The sequence below is a fragment of the Oryctolagus cuniculus genome, chromosome 1, assembly GCF_964237555.1.
Source record: "Oryctolagus cuniculus chromosome 1, mOryCun1.1, whole genome shotgun sequence".
NCBI lineage: Eukaryota > Metazoa > Chordata > Mammalia > Lagomorpha > Leporidae > Oryctolagus > Oryctolagus cuniculus.
Window position 1 is genome coordinate 163,187,248 of NC_091432.1, and position 17,465 is coordinate 163,204,712.

The 17,465-nt window shown below is 40.5% G+C and overlaps 1 protein-coding gene and 1 pseudogene across 2 annotated transcripts in view; both read left to right on the plus strand.

Moving 5' to 3' along the window:
• Nucleotides 1–17,465, plus strand: part of DMRT2 (doublesex and mab-3 related transcription factor 2) — a 204,562-nt gene that overhangs the window by 135,812 nt on the left and 51,285 nt on the right. The gene's annotated exons all lie outside the window — the stretch shown is intronic.
• LOC100353991 (SRSF protein kinase 1 pseudogene) lies at nt 285–16,109 on the plus strand (annotated as a pseudogene).

Genomic DNA, 17,465 nt, shown 5'->3' on the forward strand with positions numbered 1-17,465 from the left:
CTACCACCTTTTATTTTATAAGTTTGGGCTTAAAAATATGCAGCCAACTGTCGTGTACTAATATTATTTTGCAAAGAGAAGGATATTTTTTACCAATCCTCCCCTGCCCAGATGGGAAGGCTGTAATCTTAGAGAAATAAAATGCTTCCTAAGGCAGTTGGAAATGTTGCCCTAATGATTTTGCAGCAGATTGGTGAAAACCTCATAACTGATTAGCATTTGGGAACTTTGGATTTTTGTAAATATCACCTTCTTCTTCAACAACAAGAAATTTTACTTAGTGCATGTCATGTGTAGGCAGGAATGTGGTAAGTGCTTTATATTAGCTCATTTATTAACCCGTGAGATGGATGCAATCATTATCATCATTTTACAGTAAAGGTGACCAAGGCAAGGTTCTAGCTGCAGGTTTCTGTCTGATTCCAGCATCTCTCCCTAAACTGATGCATTAAGCTGTGGTAGGATGACTGAATGTGGTCCTAGACTGTGATGGATTAATAGAAGGAAGTTATATCAAACATTGGATTTGCTAGAGACAGTAGAAATGAACTTCACTGGAATTTCTCAGACAGGGAAGCTTGCACCTTGATTGCATGAGCAATACATTGAATTGGATGATAGTGATGGTTATCTTATGTGCACTGAACCAAATTAGAAAATAGTGATAGAACAAAGTACGTTTGCTGCCCTACTCAAGTGTATCATCAAGTCCAACTATCAGGGACCTTCACTGCCTTATCTACAAAAAGTTATTCAACAAGTGCTACAGGGGCTGGATTATTCACACACCAAATACCATGTCAGCACCACTGACATTAAACCAGAAAACATCTTGTAGTTAGTGAACAAACTGAACAAACAATACATTCACAATAGAATGGCAGTGGTCTGGAGCATCTCCACCTTCTGGATCAGCACTTAGTACTGCTCCCCAGCCTAAACCAGCTGACAAAACGTCAAAGAATAATAATAAGAAGAAATTGAAGTAGAAGCAGAAGTGCCAGGCAGAATTACTAGGAAGTGAATTTAGGAAATGGAGAGTTGGTCCCTGGGCAAAAAAGACCTGAAAAGAAGAATCAGAGACTCTTGTTGAAATACCTTTGAAAAAGAATCCACCTAATAAAATGACCCAGAAAAGTTGAAGAGGTGAACACCAGGATCAAACGCCTAAGGAATGGGCTTTAGAGGGTGTTGTGGCAGAAATTAATTGCAATGGAATAATTAAACTCATGAATTATTCTGAGAGCAGTAGTAATGAAACATTGAGGCTTAATGCTAGTGGCTGTGATGTACACAATTTGAAGGAAGAACCTAGTTTCCTAAGCTCCTGCAATGGAGACAGCATCACATCTTAAGAAACAGACTCGTGTACACATGTAACCTCTGAGATGTCAAATACTATGGTATGCCAGTCTCCCTGAACTGCAGAACAGTCCTTTAATGAACAGGACACCAGCCACCTTCAAGAAAGCATTTGGGCAGAGATATCCTGTGATGATGAATAAGAGCATGAACAGACCCCACTGGGCCATAAAGGAAAATCTGCTGGAAATTTTCTTGTTAATCCCCTTGAGCAAAACAAAAAAAAATGAAGAAAAACTCAAAGTGAAAACTGCTGGTCTTGGAAATGCCTGTTGGGTACACAGACATTTCACCAAAGGCATTGGAACAAGGCGATGTTGTTCCTTAGAAATTCTGATGAGATCTGGATATAATCCCCCTGCTGACATTCAGAGCACAGTTTGCATGGCCTTTGCACTAGCCATCAGCAGCTATTTGTTTGGGCCTCATTCAGGGGAAGGGTATACTCGAGATGATCACATCATGTTGATCGTACAACTTCTGGGGTAGGTGTCCCACAAGCTCATTATGACAGAAAAATATGCCAAGGAATTTCTCACCAAGAAAGGTGACCTGAAACACATCACAAAGCCGAAATCCTGGGGCCCTTTTGAGGCTCTGGTGGAGAAGTGTGGGTGGTTTCAGCAAGAGGCAGCTGGTTTCATAGCTTGCTTTCTTCCCTGAGAAGAGAGCCACCACTGCTGAGTCTGTAGCATCCTTTGCTCAACTCCAAGCCCTTGCCCAGTACTGTAACAGAGATCACCACACCACCCTACCCCTCCCTCCAAGCATTGCCCTCTTAGCTTTTCAGGGTTAAGCTCTTCCTTCAGGGGCTTCTAGGTTTTATTTTATAAGGCCGTGTGTTCATTTGAATTTGCTTAGCTGACCTTGTGGAGGTCCCCAAAGCCACTGGACATCCTTGCTGAATTTGGCCAAAGACAAATGGACAAAAATGTGAAACAGCCTCTTGCCTTGTACTCTTGCCTTTCCCTTAGTGCATCCTTTAAATTATAATCATGGGTCGGCGCCACGGCTCAGTAGGCTAATCCTCCGCCTTGCGGCGCCGGCACACCAGGTTCTAGTCCTGGTCGGGGCACTGGATTCTGTCCCTGTTGCCCCTCTTCCAGGCCAGCTCTCTGCTGTGGCCCGGGAGTGCAGTGGAGGATGGCCCAAGTGCTTGGGCCCTGCACCCGCATGGGAGACCAGGATAAGCACCTGGCTCCTGCCTTTGGATAGGTGTGGTGCACCGGCCGCGGCAGCCATTGGAGGGTGAACCAACGGGGAAGGAAGACTTTTCTCTCTGTCTCTCTCTCTCACTGGCCACTCTGCCTGTCAAAAAAAATTATAAACATGCTACTTCAAAAGAGCTATGAAGATGTATGTACCCAGCCTTTTATTCACTGACTGTGAGAATAGAATTTTCTAATGCATATCCTATTGCCAGCATAAGGATGTGGAAACTAAGTGTGTTTATTCTGTGTACAGCAGAGACATTCAATATGCTCTGTCCAGGCTGGGTTGTCTTCCTGGATTATTTCTGTTGTTCCTTATGTTCACATTTTTTCCTGCAACTTCTAAGCTTTATATAACTTCTAAAATGAGCTTTATAAGCATTGAATTTAGGTACCATTTTATCACTTTCCAAAGCACTGTCATATTATTTTCATCCTTTAATAATGAAGATCCTTGATTCTTCAGTCCAATTTTAATATAAACAAAAATGGAAAGATTGAATAATTTCTTGAGAACTTTATGTGTTCTGCAGACAGCCCTTTCCTACCTGTCTTCTGTTACCTTAAGAGCAGAGTTATTTTGATGGGTTGCTTTGTTTCTATCTTTTTTTTTAAAAATAATTCTTGGCTACCTTTACTCAGTATACTCAGTTTATTGCCCCATAACTAAAGAATCAGGATGACTCTAGACAAGAGATCAGGTTTTCAGATCTTTCCCATCTAGGAAGGAAATGTCCTAGAATTCTAATTCTTTCCCAAACAGTCCTGTGATTTTTTTTTCCCAAATGGCTTTTTCTCTTTTTTTTTTTTAGATTTATTTATTTATTTGAAAGTCTGAGTTACACAGAGAGAAAGAGAGGCAGAGAGAGAGAGAGAGAGAGAGAGAGATGATTAAGATTATGATTAAGATGCACTTGAGGCTTTTGTTTACGAAAAAAGGATTAGCTTCTCCTAGACTTTCCCTAGACATTACATATTCCTCAAGTGATACTGAGAAAAAGCACAGAGGGGCAGGATGGGGATCACTGTTGCTTATTGAGCACCGACCGAGTGGACCTTGGCTTAGAGCATCCCGTGGAAGTGGCTATAGGACTGTAATTCCCAGAAAGCAAAGAAGTGTAACTTGAAATTCTAGCAGCAGGCTATCATGGGAGACTGTTGGGTATCTTTCTGTGTGGGAGACTGAAATTTTTTTCTTTTTTTTTCTTTTTTAGATTCTAATTTATTTGAGAGGCAGAGTTAGGGACAGTGAGAGGGAGAGACAGAGAGAAAGGTCTTCCTTCTGTTGGTTCACGCCCCAAATAGCCACAACGGCCAGAGCTGTACCTATCTGAAGCCAGGAGCCAGGTGCTTCTTCCTGATCTCCCTTGCGGGTGAAGGGGCCCAAGCACTTGAGCCATCTTCTACTGCTTTCCCAGGCCACAGCAGAGAGCTGGATTGGAAGAGGAGCAGTCAGGACTAGAACCGGTGTCCATTTGGAATGCTGTCGCCACAGGTGGAGGATTAACCTGCACCACAGTGCCAGCCCCTGTCATTTATCCACCAGGAAAAAGTGGTGCCATTATGTTATCCACTTAACTATAAAAACATTATTCTGAATAACTGTCCAGCCAGTCATTGGATCCCTGATTGGGTACTCCTGAAATCAGACATGTTCCTGTAGAAAGAATTTTAAGTCTCACTGTCAGTGCAGCTATCAAGAATAAATAGAATAGATTGCATCAAATGACAGCAGAGAAATCCTTTAGCAATTGAATCTAGTTTGGGTTTTCAGCTATATTTACATGTAAAGCAACAGTGCACTAGCACTTAACTCTTTTCTACATTGTAAAATTACAGTTGTGGGGTAACAAAAATTCTGGTGAGGATGATAAGGAGGAATAACTAAAAAAAAAATGAGTAAACAGAAGGCCTGATTTTAACAAGTGAAAGGAACTTTTAATAGGAGAGAAAACCTGTGACTTCATTTTGGAAATGTTTCCCACCAAATAATTTTTTCTCTTGTCATTTAATCAGCCAAATGAGTTACAGAATATGAAAATAGGGAGCTGTAGAACTCAATCTTCTAAGTACCCTGTGTACCTTTACTGAGCTTAACCTCATGCTGTCAAATTGCCAGAATCTCACTAAAGGATTTCTGTTGGCTGTTACTTAGAAATAAAACTCTGAATACATTTTTATTATTTATACTGAATGCATTGTCTATTTTCTTTATAGCAGTTAAATAAACAAATTATTTAGTAACCTGCAAAAAAGATTTTGGTGCAAAATAATTTTTCATGACACACATTTTCCATGAACTTTTTGAAGACCCCTTATATGCATGGACTTCACAATTTTTGCTCCAAAATGTACTTCTTCCATTCCATTTTCCTGTGAACTTTCATTGTAAGTGCTCTCATATTTGGATACTTAGTCTTTTAGTTCTTCAGAGAATATGTAATAGGTTGTTGTCAACAGTAGCTTTCCTGTGGAATTTTTTTCTCCTGTCTCCCTGTACTTTTTACCCATACTCCATCGACCTTTCACTGCACCTCCCCTACTCACCTCTAATTATCACTCTTCCTCCTCTTTTTCTTTGAGATCATCTTTTTTTTTTTTTTTTTTTTTTTGGCTTACACAAGAAAGAACATGCAGTTTTTGTCTTTCCACGTCTGGCTTATTTCACTGAACACAGTGTCCCAGTCACTGAGTCATATTGATTTAACCTCCCAAATATTCTTCCTATTCATCTCTTCCTCTTCTTTTTCTTTGGCCCTGTCCCATCTACCATCATGGCTTGTCCAGATCATGTTTGCAGTCCTCTAACTGCTCTCTAATCCCTTCGGTCTGCACACTGATAGAGTTCCTAAAACACAGATCTAACGTCATACTTTTTATATACCCATTTAAAGTGTTTTGTTCTGCACATAGAACACTCTTAATACACATAACATGGCTTTCTTCTTTTGCTGTTTGTCCATTCTCCCTTTCTTTTTCTAATCTATAGTGATAGCAAATAGCTTTCTCAAGATGGGCTTTCTCAATAATTGTTATTTGTGAAAAAATTACATCAAAATCATCTTTACCAAAACTTAAAAATTAATAATGAAAGTTATAGCAGTTTTCTTGGGCTGCCACAACAAAATACTACACACTGGGTGACTTGGAGCACCATCACCAGCTTTTCTGTGTCCCCAACTTGCAAGTGGTTTATGGTGTATCATGGGGCATCTTGAGCATCATAATCCTGTGAGCCAATTCCTTTCATCAGTCTCTTCTGTCTGTATGTATCCTGTTTGTTTTCTTTCTCTGGAGAATCTGAATAATACATCATCTGTGTGTGGGCTGGACCTGGAAGCAACAGGATGTGGTAGAAATGAAGCTGTGCGACTTCCAAGGCTAACTCAAGACGGGCCTTGCAGCTTCTGCTATCATTGCTCATGTAGCGTACTTTTAGGATGCTTTCCTCTAAGAACTTAACCACGCTAATGTGGGAAACTCAGGCTGCTTGAAGAGGTCCTGTGTAGTTGGTCAGCCAACAGCCACTGACAATTGCCCAGAAGAGATTATGTATGGAATCTCCAACCAGTCCACCCTTCATATATAAGTACGCTCAGTGTTGGGGTGGTTTGCAGGCAGCAATTGGTGATAACAATAGCTCTTCTCTTTTTGGCCATTAAGGCTGGGTATATGACTTAATATATTCAGGGTTGGCCAACCAGACACTCCAGTCTAGGACTTAAAACCTAGAACAAATGATGCAGAGATGAAAGGACAGGGAAGAAGTTGCAGTAGAAGCAGTGGAGGCTGCAGCAACATGTCCGGAGCCACGGAGGCAGGGATGCCAGCTGCAACATTGTCCTTCTGGAGTGGCTCCTGCGTTGTGCTTTTGGTTCTGTTCCAGCTTCCCAGGCTCCTTTCTTCCTGCCTATTATCAAAGCCTGATTCTTTGGACTTAGTAAGAGTTTTCTGAGCTATCCTGTATCAATTTCTCTTCTGCTTAAATCAGGCATGGCCAGTTTCTGTTGCTTACAACTGCTTATCCTAGTTGATAGACAATTATATTGTTGACATTTGCTGCCCTGTTTGGAAGCAACTGTACAAACAGAGGCATGATATTTTAAATCTCATGAGTATTTTCACCCAGCAAGTACAGACTTGGTGTTTAGAAGTGCTGAAAAACTAATGGAAGGAGACATTTTGCTGAATTGGGACAAAACAAACTAAAACCCACTGAACTTGGTAGGAGTCAGGACCCCTGTGTCTTGTAGCCCCAGAGCTGCTGCTAATTCATGGTGTGGGCCTGGAGCATTTGCTTCCCCTTCCTGGGCCTCAGCTTCTTTATCTATGAAACAAGAGTGGGACAGCATTGGACAATTGCTAATGTTCCTTTCAGCTCTGAAGTTTCCTGATTTCCCTTGTTAATTTTAAGTAGCTGTTCCTCTAAACATTGTCAGGAGGAGGAGGTCTTTGTGATCTGCTCTGTCCATCAGGATATCCCTAAGGAATGGGAAAGACACCTTACAGATGCTTAGTAAGTGTGTTTGTGCAGATGACCGAGCGGTGCTCTGCTGGATTCTGGGCAAATGAACTGCGATTCCCAAGAGGTACAGACAGATAATTAAATCTAGTGTGAGGCAAAGGCTTGAGACAAAGGATGTTGCAATACAGAGGAAGAGAGTGCTCAATATGAAAGGCTTGTGTGCATGCAAGTGAGTGTGTTCCAGGAGGAAGAGTAAGGGAAGGCTTCAGGGAGGAGGCAGTATTTACACTGAAGAAGCTGTAAGCAGGGGGCTGCAGGCACTGGGCAGAGAGAAGAGCAATGACAAAATCCCAGGGATCATGGGGGTGTTGCAGGGAATAGAGCATCTACTGTGACTGCAAAGAAGGATCCCAGGCAGGATGCAGTTGGGAAACCCTGGGAGGTGGGATAGAACCTTCTAGAACAGGCTAAGGAGGTAAAACCATCTCCTCTGGCAAATGGGAGCTGTAGAAAAATTTCAAGTTGGGTGTTACGTGACTAACTCCCAATCCGAGGGCTGATTTTTACATGCCAGCAGCTAATGGAAGCTTCTTCTGGGTTGTGTCTGGTCAGAGGTTTGTAAAATGCTCCCAGTCTGCTTCTTCAGGAAGTGGAGTTCAATTCTGATGCTTGGAGGGATTATGGGCTTCAGGGAACAAGATAGCCAATTTCTGTTGGCAAAGGCTTGTATTTTACTGGCTCTTTGCAAATGTGAGGTGAAGAATGTGAATGAAGGTATCAAATATTCTAAAGCACATGTGTATGAAGTTGGTGAAAGGTGAAATTTCTCTCCTTCATGAACAAATAATGTCCTCTTTTTAAAAGAAACTCAGAGGTTTTTAATACTTAAACATCCACATGCACATAATCAAAGTGATAAAAGATGTGTTTTCGCCTCTGAATGCAGTGACATCTTAAAAGGCTTCCTTTGTTATATTTAAACTTGCATGTCAAAAAATTATTCTCTGTGTGCAATTTATTCTCTGTTTAGTCAATGTTACTGTACAACAGTGTTGATACAGAGCGAGACAGTACACTTTTAAATTCTAAACTATGATTGTTGGACAAAAATGTTGACAATGCCAGACTAATCCCTTCTGATTGGTGCTTTATTGATAGGGGCTGACAACATAAGCCCCTGCTGGAATATTCTAATCCTTCACCTGGTGTAGGACATTTTTTCTTGGACTTCATGGGAAAAGATATTTACATTTGTGTTTTCCCAAGAGTGTGAATGTCCCAATCTGCCGCCCATCTCTGTGAGGAGGGGATCACAAGCAGGCAATCTTGAAATGAAAGAAACAGCACCAAGTTCCTGTCGAGATGTCACACTTCAATTCAGAACCACCCTTCTCTTTGTTGTCTTCAAAACCTTTGTGTTGTTTCACCATTTGATCTCCATCACGTGGAAGAATGCGGGCCTAGATGAAAGCACCATAACTCACGGCTGAATAGGGCGTATCTAACATGCATGTTCTCAGTGTGAGGCACATCACAGCCTTCCTGTGTCTAGGAAGGCTAGACAGCACTTTAGCACTTTGCTTGGGAATATTTTTAATAGCAGAGTCATCAACAAAAGCACACAAAAGAATGAGAAAAGTGTATACCATGAAAAGGACACTTGTTTTTCGTCTGAGAGCTGAAATAAGAAGCTACAGTGTAGCCTTTTAAAAAAGCTTTACTTATTTGTGAGGTAGAGGGAGAAGGAGAGGGACAGTGAGAGGGAGATCTACCCACTGTTTCACTCCTCAGATGGCTGCAACGGCTGGACCTGGGCCAGGTTGAAGTCAAGAGCCCAGAACTTCATCTGGGTCTTCAACATGGGCAGATGCTGGCATCACAGGTGGCAACTGAACTCACTTGCCACAACATAGGCCCTCTTGTTTGACCTCAGTTGGGAATATGGGCTTTGAATGACTCAGGTTTTGAGCATTTTATGCATGCCCACAAATGACTATGGAGATGTTAAAGTATTGATTTTAGGGTTACAAATAAATTTTAGTGAGTAGTTGCATTTTCGTGTGCAGAATCTTCAAGTAGTGAGTGTGACTGTACTTACAATGTCATTTGGTTCTTGTCATAGCTGTATGATGTGGGATTAGATGCTTATATTCTTGAGTGTCCCATAGTGCCTTTCCACCTCTACATGTTTAACTTTTTGAATGCTGAATGAGATGATATGTGTAACAGAAAATTATTATTTAAGAAATCTGATTTTCTGTTTTGTACTTCTTTGGGCGTGACTTCTGTCTGTTTGCCAGAGGAATGCGTTTGTGTTAGAGGACTGAAGTTACAGCAGGTGTGCTAAGAGAAAGAGAATGCCGATAATAACGGCCACCATATTTATTGTACATAGTAGTTGCCAGATACTGTTCTCTGTGTTTCCCGTATGTTATTCTGGTCTTCACCAGATCCTGACAAGGGAGGTACATTTATAATATTATAATTGTATTATAATATTATCATAATAAATTATAATATGAACTGAAACCTCAGTCTAGGTCTCCCATATGGGTTGTAAGGGATCAACTACTTGAGGCATCAGCTGCTGCCTCCCAAGTTGTACATTAGCAGGAAGTTGGAATCAGGAGTGAGATCAGAACTCAAACTCAGGCCCTCTGATATGAGATGCTGATGTCCCAACCAGTGTCTTCACTGCTGTGCCAAATACTCCTCACACCTTTCCCTGAAAAGTCTTAATGTTACCTTTGAATTTATGTTTGTAATTAGAGTCTGTGGCATGATGGAGCACATGCAAAGGTGTTGGACCCTTGGCTCACCAGTAGTCCTGCTCTTGGGGAAGCAAGTCTTGGCTGCTTGTTTCCTGCCCCTTACCCCTAGGCTGTAGGCCCTACTGTCTCCCCATCGTTTGTTCTTCTTCCTCCCAGCCAGAAGCCGCTGCTGTCCTCTTCCTTATTGGAGGCCTGGTTATGTGAGAGTGCCAGGATGGGTAGGGTGCATGTAGCATCTTGGAGTTGGGCATGACAATGGCCATTCCTGGCCTTGGATGGCAACACACAAAATTACATTCTGCAGGTGAGTTGGAGGGGCCTGGCCTACTCTCCACCCCTGATCCAGACATCAAGCATGTCCTTGTGTAGAGCTTGCAATGCCTATAGGGTTTGCTCATCCACAATGAAATGGGGTATAAGGTCATGGGAAGGAGAAGAGATGACTTGATTTCCCTGATCCAGGTTGGGTGAATAAGGAACTGGCAACCAAGGGCAATATGTGTGCAGAGTCGCCCTGGCATCTGAGGACTTGAACTCTGCAGAAATTCCGGTGTCTAAGGAAGCTTAGCATTAAATAGCAAGTGAAAAATATGGAGATGGGCAGGTGGTCCAGTGGTTCAGATGCCTGCAGTTTACATCCGAGTGCTTGAGTTTGATTCCTGCCTTCAGCTCCTGGTTCCTGCTTCCTGCCAAAGCAGACTCTGGGAGACATCAGTGATGGCACAAGTAGTTGGGTTTTTGACACTCACTTGGGAGATCTGGATCAAGTTCCTGACTCCTGGCTTCAGCCCTGGCCCAGCGCTGACTGTTGAGGGCATTTGGGACATGAACCAGTAGGTTAAAACTCTATCTTTCCCTCTCAAATAAAAATAATAAAAAAAAATTAATGGCAGATCATGTGAAAGTATGTGGAAGATGTTTTCCATTTCACAACATTTAACAATACCTACTTTCTCTCTCTCAAACAAGTAAAGATCCTAAGCTGCCACATCCCTCTGTTCCCCACTTGAATGTTAAGTAATTTTTCATTACTTAACAGGAGCCCCAAGTCAGTTGCCTCCTTTCAAATGAGTAAGGCATAGAATTGTGATGAGGGAACTGGTGTCAGAGGTCCCAGCTCCAGGATTCACCCTGCTGTTAACCCTGGAGGCACCTGTCTTTTGGAATTCTCTGTGGCCAGCATAATGTAAAAAACGCAAGGTTAACATAAAGGGAAAGGAGGCCTGTTGATTTATTGCATCAGGAGTGTGTTAAATGGTACCCCAGTGGCCCCAGAGAGTTAATGCATCTTCCAAAGCAGGTATTCTTCCAAAGCAGATAATTAATTTACTGACCAGAAATATGGAGTCAGAGATATTAGGGTAGAGGTATGTGGGTGTCCTTGGGAATCACATAGTCCAGTTAATCTGTCTTAACCCAGGATGCAACTGGGACTCAAAGGTGATGTGACTCACCTATAGTCAAAAGATATTTACTTTCAGAAGTGGTCTTGACCTAGGTTCTCTGACCTCAAGGCATTATTTTTGCTTATGTGGCTCTCTTGCCTAAGATCTAGTAACTAATAAAAATGACCATAAATCTTGTGGCAAAGCATTCATTGACATTTGCATAGCACTTTGTGTTTGTGAGTTCACAGTAGTGGTTTTCCCCCTTCTTGACAGGAAACATCAATGACCTAGTATTGTGCTGCATGATGTTTGTTGAGGATGAAATTCTTTGTGAAGCATGTGAAATTGGGCCCCCATTAGCATAGTTTCCTAAATTGGATCTAAATATAACCAAGAAGAATCCTAGCATCCCTGTGAGACGTGTTTTACTCTTGCAAAATTGACACAATAAGCTGTGCTGCCTAATTGCTTGAAATTGAATGCAGTGTGAGAACTGAGCAAAGCAGACATCTCCCTGGAATGGTATTGCAAAGAAGAAAATGTTCTGGGAAATAACCCCACCCCCAAAATAGTGTATTTATTATAATCCACAATAGTTTTGCCACTGTTTAGGGTCAGTGTTTTCCCCTATTAGGTCAAAATGAATTTTGGGAATTATGAAAACAGCCTCAGAAATCCCTACTAAAGAGAATGGATAGAATATGGTAGTGTATTAGGCTTGGCTAAATCCTGAGATGAGAAGTAGAGTATAATGTATTATTTTTTCAACCGAGTTACCTTCTTCTACAAAACTGTCAGTGAATTAGGCCCCAGCTACTGCTGGGCTCCTAAATGTAGTTTAGACCCAAGAACATTGCTCCATTATTGGACTCACTTCTGGGATGAGACTTGGCAGGAATTATGTGTCATACTCGGGGCATGACTACATGTCTGTGGCACAAATTATGGAGATGCTGGGAAAAACTCTTGAAGTAGTAGAATGGGCCTTCAGGAATAGTAATTCACATAATGTCTTTGGAAAACTGCTTCTAATAATTTCATATGAGCTAAGGTACCCAATAGCCATAATATGTTGGGATTCATGTCATGATATTCCTGTTATGTGAAATGGGCACGTGGCTTGGCCTATCAGTTGTTCAGTTAATAGGAAGAACTGCCTTCTCAAGGGCAGGACCTAATCCTATTTATTATTCATGTCCCAGTGTTCAGTATCATGCCCAACATCAACTAGCTACCCAAAGTTTCATGAATTTCTAGGTTGTGTTAGCAGAAACTCTTGCTGGTGCCTTCCAGAGGGGTTCTGAGTTACGTTGCCTTATTTTCCACTTCACTTAAATGTCAATCAGAGGACGCACTGTTGACAAGAGTACCCTAGAATCAGAAGAACTTCAGAGAAAAGATGATCTTGCTGCCTTTTCATCTTTGAGAATTCATCTAACTCTTGTGATCCTGAGTTTGTTCATTTGTGAAACAAGGGAACAAGTTGCTTCCTATGCTGACATTATATGATCCGTTGGCCCTACCATGAACTTTTCAGTAATATGAATTTTGATGGAAGTATGTGTGTGGGGTGTATGACTTGCTCGGTGGACATAATATGTGAGAAGGTGATTTTACAGTTCTGAAAATCAGATAATATGGGTTGTGGTGACTTTTCTGTCTTTTATAGCTGATTTCTTCTTGGCTTATTGTACAACAGTAATAATAACTACTATAAAAGTAAAAAGCTTATTAATGGTCTCTAGAAAGAGAAAAAGCACAAAACTAGTTCTCAATTAAATTAAAATGAAATTTGAGGAAAGTTCTTACTTAGTTTGAAAGATAAATAAGTATGCATGTTTATGTTAATGTGGAAACCTCACAATTCTATTTGTCATAAACCACTATGCAGTAACAAAGATACTAATGGCTTATTGGGTTAAGGCTGAAGATACTGTAACTCACATTCAGGGTGTTTGATTGTCTCAGGCTCCAGGAATTGATTTATAACTTGAGATGAAACCATGAAACCACATGGACTGCTGTCTGAGAATAAGTATGACCAATTGCACCTGTATTCCTCAAAGCAAATGCTACTAAAATCTCAACTCAGCATTCTTTTACTCTCAGTAGTATTCAAAAGATATTAATCATGCGCTGCTCCATGGAAAAAAGTTACTTAAGGGGAATTGACAATGGTCTTATATATTTCTCCGAAGTTCAAGCAACAGGGGGTCCTGGAATCAGACTCTTAGGAGTAAAAAGAGACCATTTACTATAACTTCCTCATTTTATAGATAACAAAATGGAGACACAGGGAGGTTAAGGGACTTGCTTAAGGGCACACAGCTAGTTTAAAACATATGTAGAAATAAAAACATATGTCTCCTTTACTCCCAGTTAGGCACTTTTTTGTCTTTACTTGAATTCCCTTGTTTGACCATTAAACCCTAAGATTTGCCTCCCATTTATTGTCTCCTATGTGCTGAGCATTTGGCAGTTTTAGATAAGTTAATCCTCAAAATAACTCATTTTTAGGAAAACTGGGTATAGAGCTGTTACTAACTTTTAGGGAAATTGGGCATAGACCAGTTACTAACATGTTAAAGTTACATGGCTAATAAGAGGTGGGAACAGGATAGAAATTAAGGCACGTTAACTTGGAGCCCGAGCTAAGGTAAATAGAGAACACCATTTCCTCAGATATGGAACACTTGTTTATTTTTAATAATTTATTTGAGACACAGACATACGTACACGCACACACATACACACAGAGAGCTCTCATCTGCTGTTTCACTCCCCAAATGACCACACTGGCTGGGGTTGGACTAGAAAGAAGTCAGAAGAGGGGAGTTTGATCCATGTCTCTCATGTGGATGGAAAAAGCACAATTACTTGAGTGATTGCTGTTGTATCGCAGGCTCTGCATTAATAGGAAGCTGGAATCAGGTATCAGGGTTGGATGTTGAGCATAGGCTTTCCAATATAGGACACAGTTTGCTTTTTTTTTTTTGTAAGATTTATTTATTTATTTGACAGGCATAGTTACAGATCGGCAGAAGCAGAGAGAGAGAGAGAGAGACAGAGACAGAGAGGTTTTCTATCTGCTGGTTCACTCTCTAGATGGCCACAATGATTGGAGCTGTGCTGGGTCATCTGCTACTGCTTTCCCAGGGCATAGCAGGGAACTGGATTGGAAGTATAGCAACCAGTACTCCAACTGGCATGGGTGCCCATATGGGATTCTGTCACCTGCACAGGTGACTGTTTTACCTGCTGTGTCACAGCACTGGGAACCTACAGAAGTGCTTCAATTACTTACTGTCTTAACCACTAGGTTAAACACTTCACCAAGTACTTTCTTTAAAAGCAAAAATATGTGCCAACTCTTATGTGAGAAAATTCAAATTTAATTGTGCACCTTGTATTTTCAAATTTCTGGCAATTTTAGTCCAAGTTATCCTAGCATTGTTGACCCCTTGATTGCATGTCTTCTTAATTTTAACAGGTATGTTAGGATCATCATTCTGCTGGCATTTCTCTGAACCTATCAAGTCTTGAAATTAAAAGTATCCATTATTGCTAGTTTATAATTTTCTTATGGTTCAAATTTCATCTAAAGTCCCCTGGGAGCATAGTGCTGAGAAAAGATCAGATTGTAAGTAAAGTGGGTTAAAATGTTTCTGGGTATAGGGTTACACAGGTACCAGCCACAGTGCCAAAGGCAGCTGTTCAAGCAATGTTCTAAGTTAGGTAGTCTTTTTTCCTTGGATATGATTTCTTTTGGTTTAAGTTTTCTACTGGATTTACTATTTCCCCCTTGATAACACTATTTAATGACAAACTAGGCCCATGACTTGATTTGTTTCTTAGTGTTACATCAGGGCTTGGAACCGGGAGAGTATTATAGCTCTGCTCCTTTTTTTGTGTTCTCAAAAATACATCTTCCCAAGTATGGAGAAGAATCTTCCCCAGATTTCCTCTATTTAAGAGTTCACCTTGTATTTCTATTTGCATTGAGTTAGAACCCAATGCAAACATATCCCAGGAATGTAAGGAGGATTCACTATTTGTAAACCTCTTGATAGAATTCACTATGTTTTCCACATGAGCTCATCTTGTGGACATAAAATAAGAATTTGATAAAATTCAATGCTCATTCCCATTGGAACAAATGGGTATCTAAGAGCAAAAGCAAGATTTCTAAACTTGGGAAAAAAAGAATATACAAAAAACCAATAGTTGGTTACATACTTAATGATGACATATTAGAAATTACCATAAAATTAAGAATGCCCGCTGGCTGCAGCAGCAGCAGGGCGGTGAACCAATGGAAAAGAAACACCTTTCTCTCTGTCTCTCTCACTATCCATTCTGTCTGTCAAAAGAAAAAAAAAAGAATGAAGTTATTCTACTTATACTGAAGTAGAACAATCTTTAAGACAGTGATAATGAAAAAGGTAAGTTTCAGAATGATCCCATTTATGTTTGAAATACCTATGAATATAAAAAAAGATTGGAATGAAATCCCTCAAACTGAAAATTCTGGGAGTGCAAGGAAATATGGAAGAGGGTGAAGGAAAATGTTCCATTTTTTATTCATGTATTTCTTCGTTGGAAATGTTCATGAGGATTCATCTATGTATTTTCTTTTTTGTAGTTCTTTAAAGAATAATTTATAGGGATTTTTTAAAGGAAACCTAGGCAGTCTAAAGTCTGAAATGGTAGTGAGTAGTTGACATGGGAGAAAAAAATGAACAGAGATGACTCGGATAATAACATTCAAAACTGTGTATACAATTGTGTGTATACAAGATGTGAAAATGTATACACACCCATGAGTAAGTATGTAGAAACATTTTGAAAAGATGCATTTTAACTATTAGTAGTGGTTATTCTAAGAGCACGAGTGGCTAAAGTGATGGGACCCCAGCTTTCTTTATATGTTTGTAGACGGTTGTAATTTTTGGTCTCATTTGTAAAAATATTAAGAGTAGAACTGAGCCTGAAGTTGTGGTTTCAAACTTGAAGTGGATGTGAAGTAAGGGGAATAGAATTAACATGGGACTAGGCTCTTTCAAAATTTCTCTATGATCCTTGAACAATGAGAGAGGTGTAAAGAATGAACCTGTTTTAAGCAGAGGTCATCCATTTGGTATCAGCTTTGCCTCTTTAGTGATGATTTCTTGCCAGAGTCAGGTAAACAAATGGGGGTTTCATGGTTTCTTCTAGAATCAGAAAGAAGAGGGATCAAAGTTTCCCACAAACTCTTGGTGAACCTTATAAAATATTGGCTATTCTGCAGGTTGAGGAAGATGTGACTTCCATTTGTCTTTCATATTCTAAATATTTTCCATGATTTACAGCACTCATTGCTTCCTTTTGCTGTCAAGGAAATGAGGGAAACACATTTCAGTAGCACTTTGCTGAATGCACTTATCTCTGGCTACTGCTATAAATATGTGGTGATCAGATTCTCCCAGTGTCCCATAAATCAAGATCTTTGGCCAAAACTTTGCTTGTGGCTTATGAAGAAATAGCCTCCCCCCCATAATATTGTGAATTCTACAGTAACTCTCTCCCCCAGGGATAGAAAGTAACCAAAGGAAAAAGTGGGTTTAAATAATGCTAATTTCATGGCTTGATTTACAACAGGCTGTGGAACATCCGTGTGAACTGGCGACTGGTGGGTGCAGTGATGTTTGAGAGTCACTTAGCATTATGAGCAAGGCATGGTTTTTTGTGCAGAGGTACAAAGAAAAACAAGTCAAGGTTGCTGTTCTCAGGGAGCTCAAGTCTTGAGAGAAAAAAAGGCAAAGTGGGGTCAAAGTCAGAGGTCTGACAAGGGTTGGACTTAAAAAGAGAAAACTTATTAAGGACATAGGGGTTTGATTTTGAATTTTGAATATTTCATGACTTTCCTCAATTAAAATGCTAGAATAACATTGTTACTGTTGATACTTTGTTTTGTGGAGTTTTATTGATTTGAACTCTAGGTACCTTAAAAGTTCATTGAACACTGATGGGTAATGAGTTTCAGTTCCACCCATTCTAGAAGACAGGATTGTTAACTCCCTCTTTTATCATCCATAGGATTTCTCTCTCTCCCTCCCTCCCTCTCAAAAGATTTATTTATTTATTTGAAAACCAGAGTTACAGAAAGAGACTTTTCACCCACTGGTTTACTTCCCAAATGGCCTCAAGAGCTGGAGCTGGGCCAGACCAAACCCAGGAGACAAGAACACTGTCCATGGGCCCAAGTACTTGGCCATCTTCTGCTGCTTTC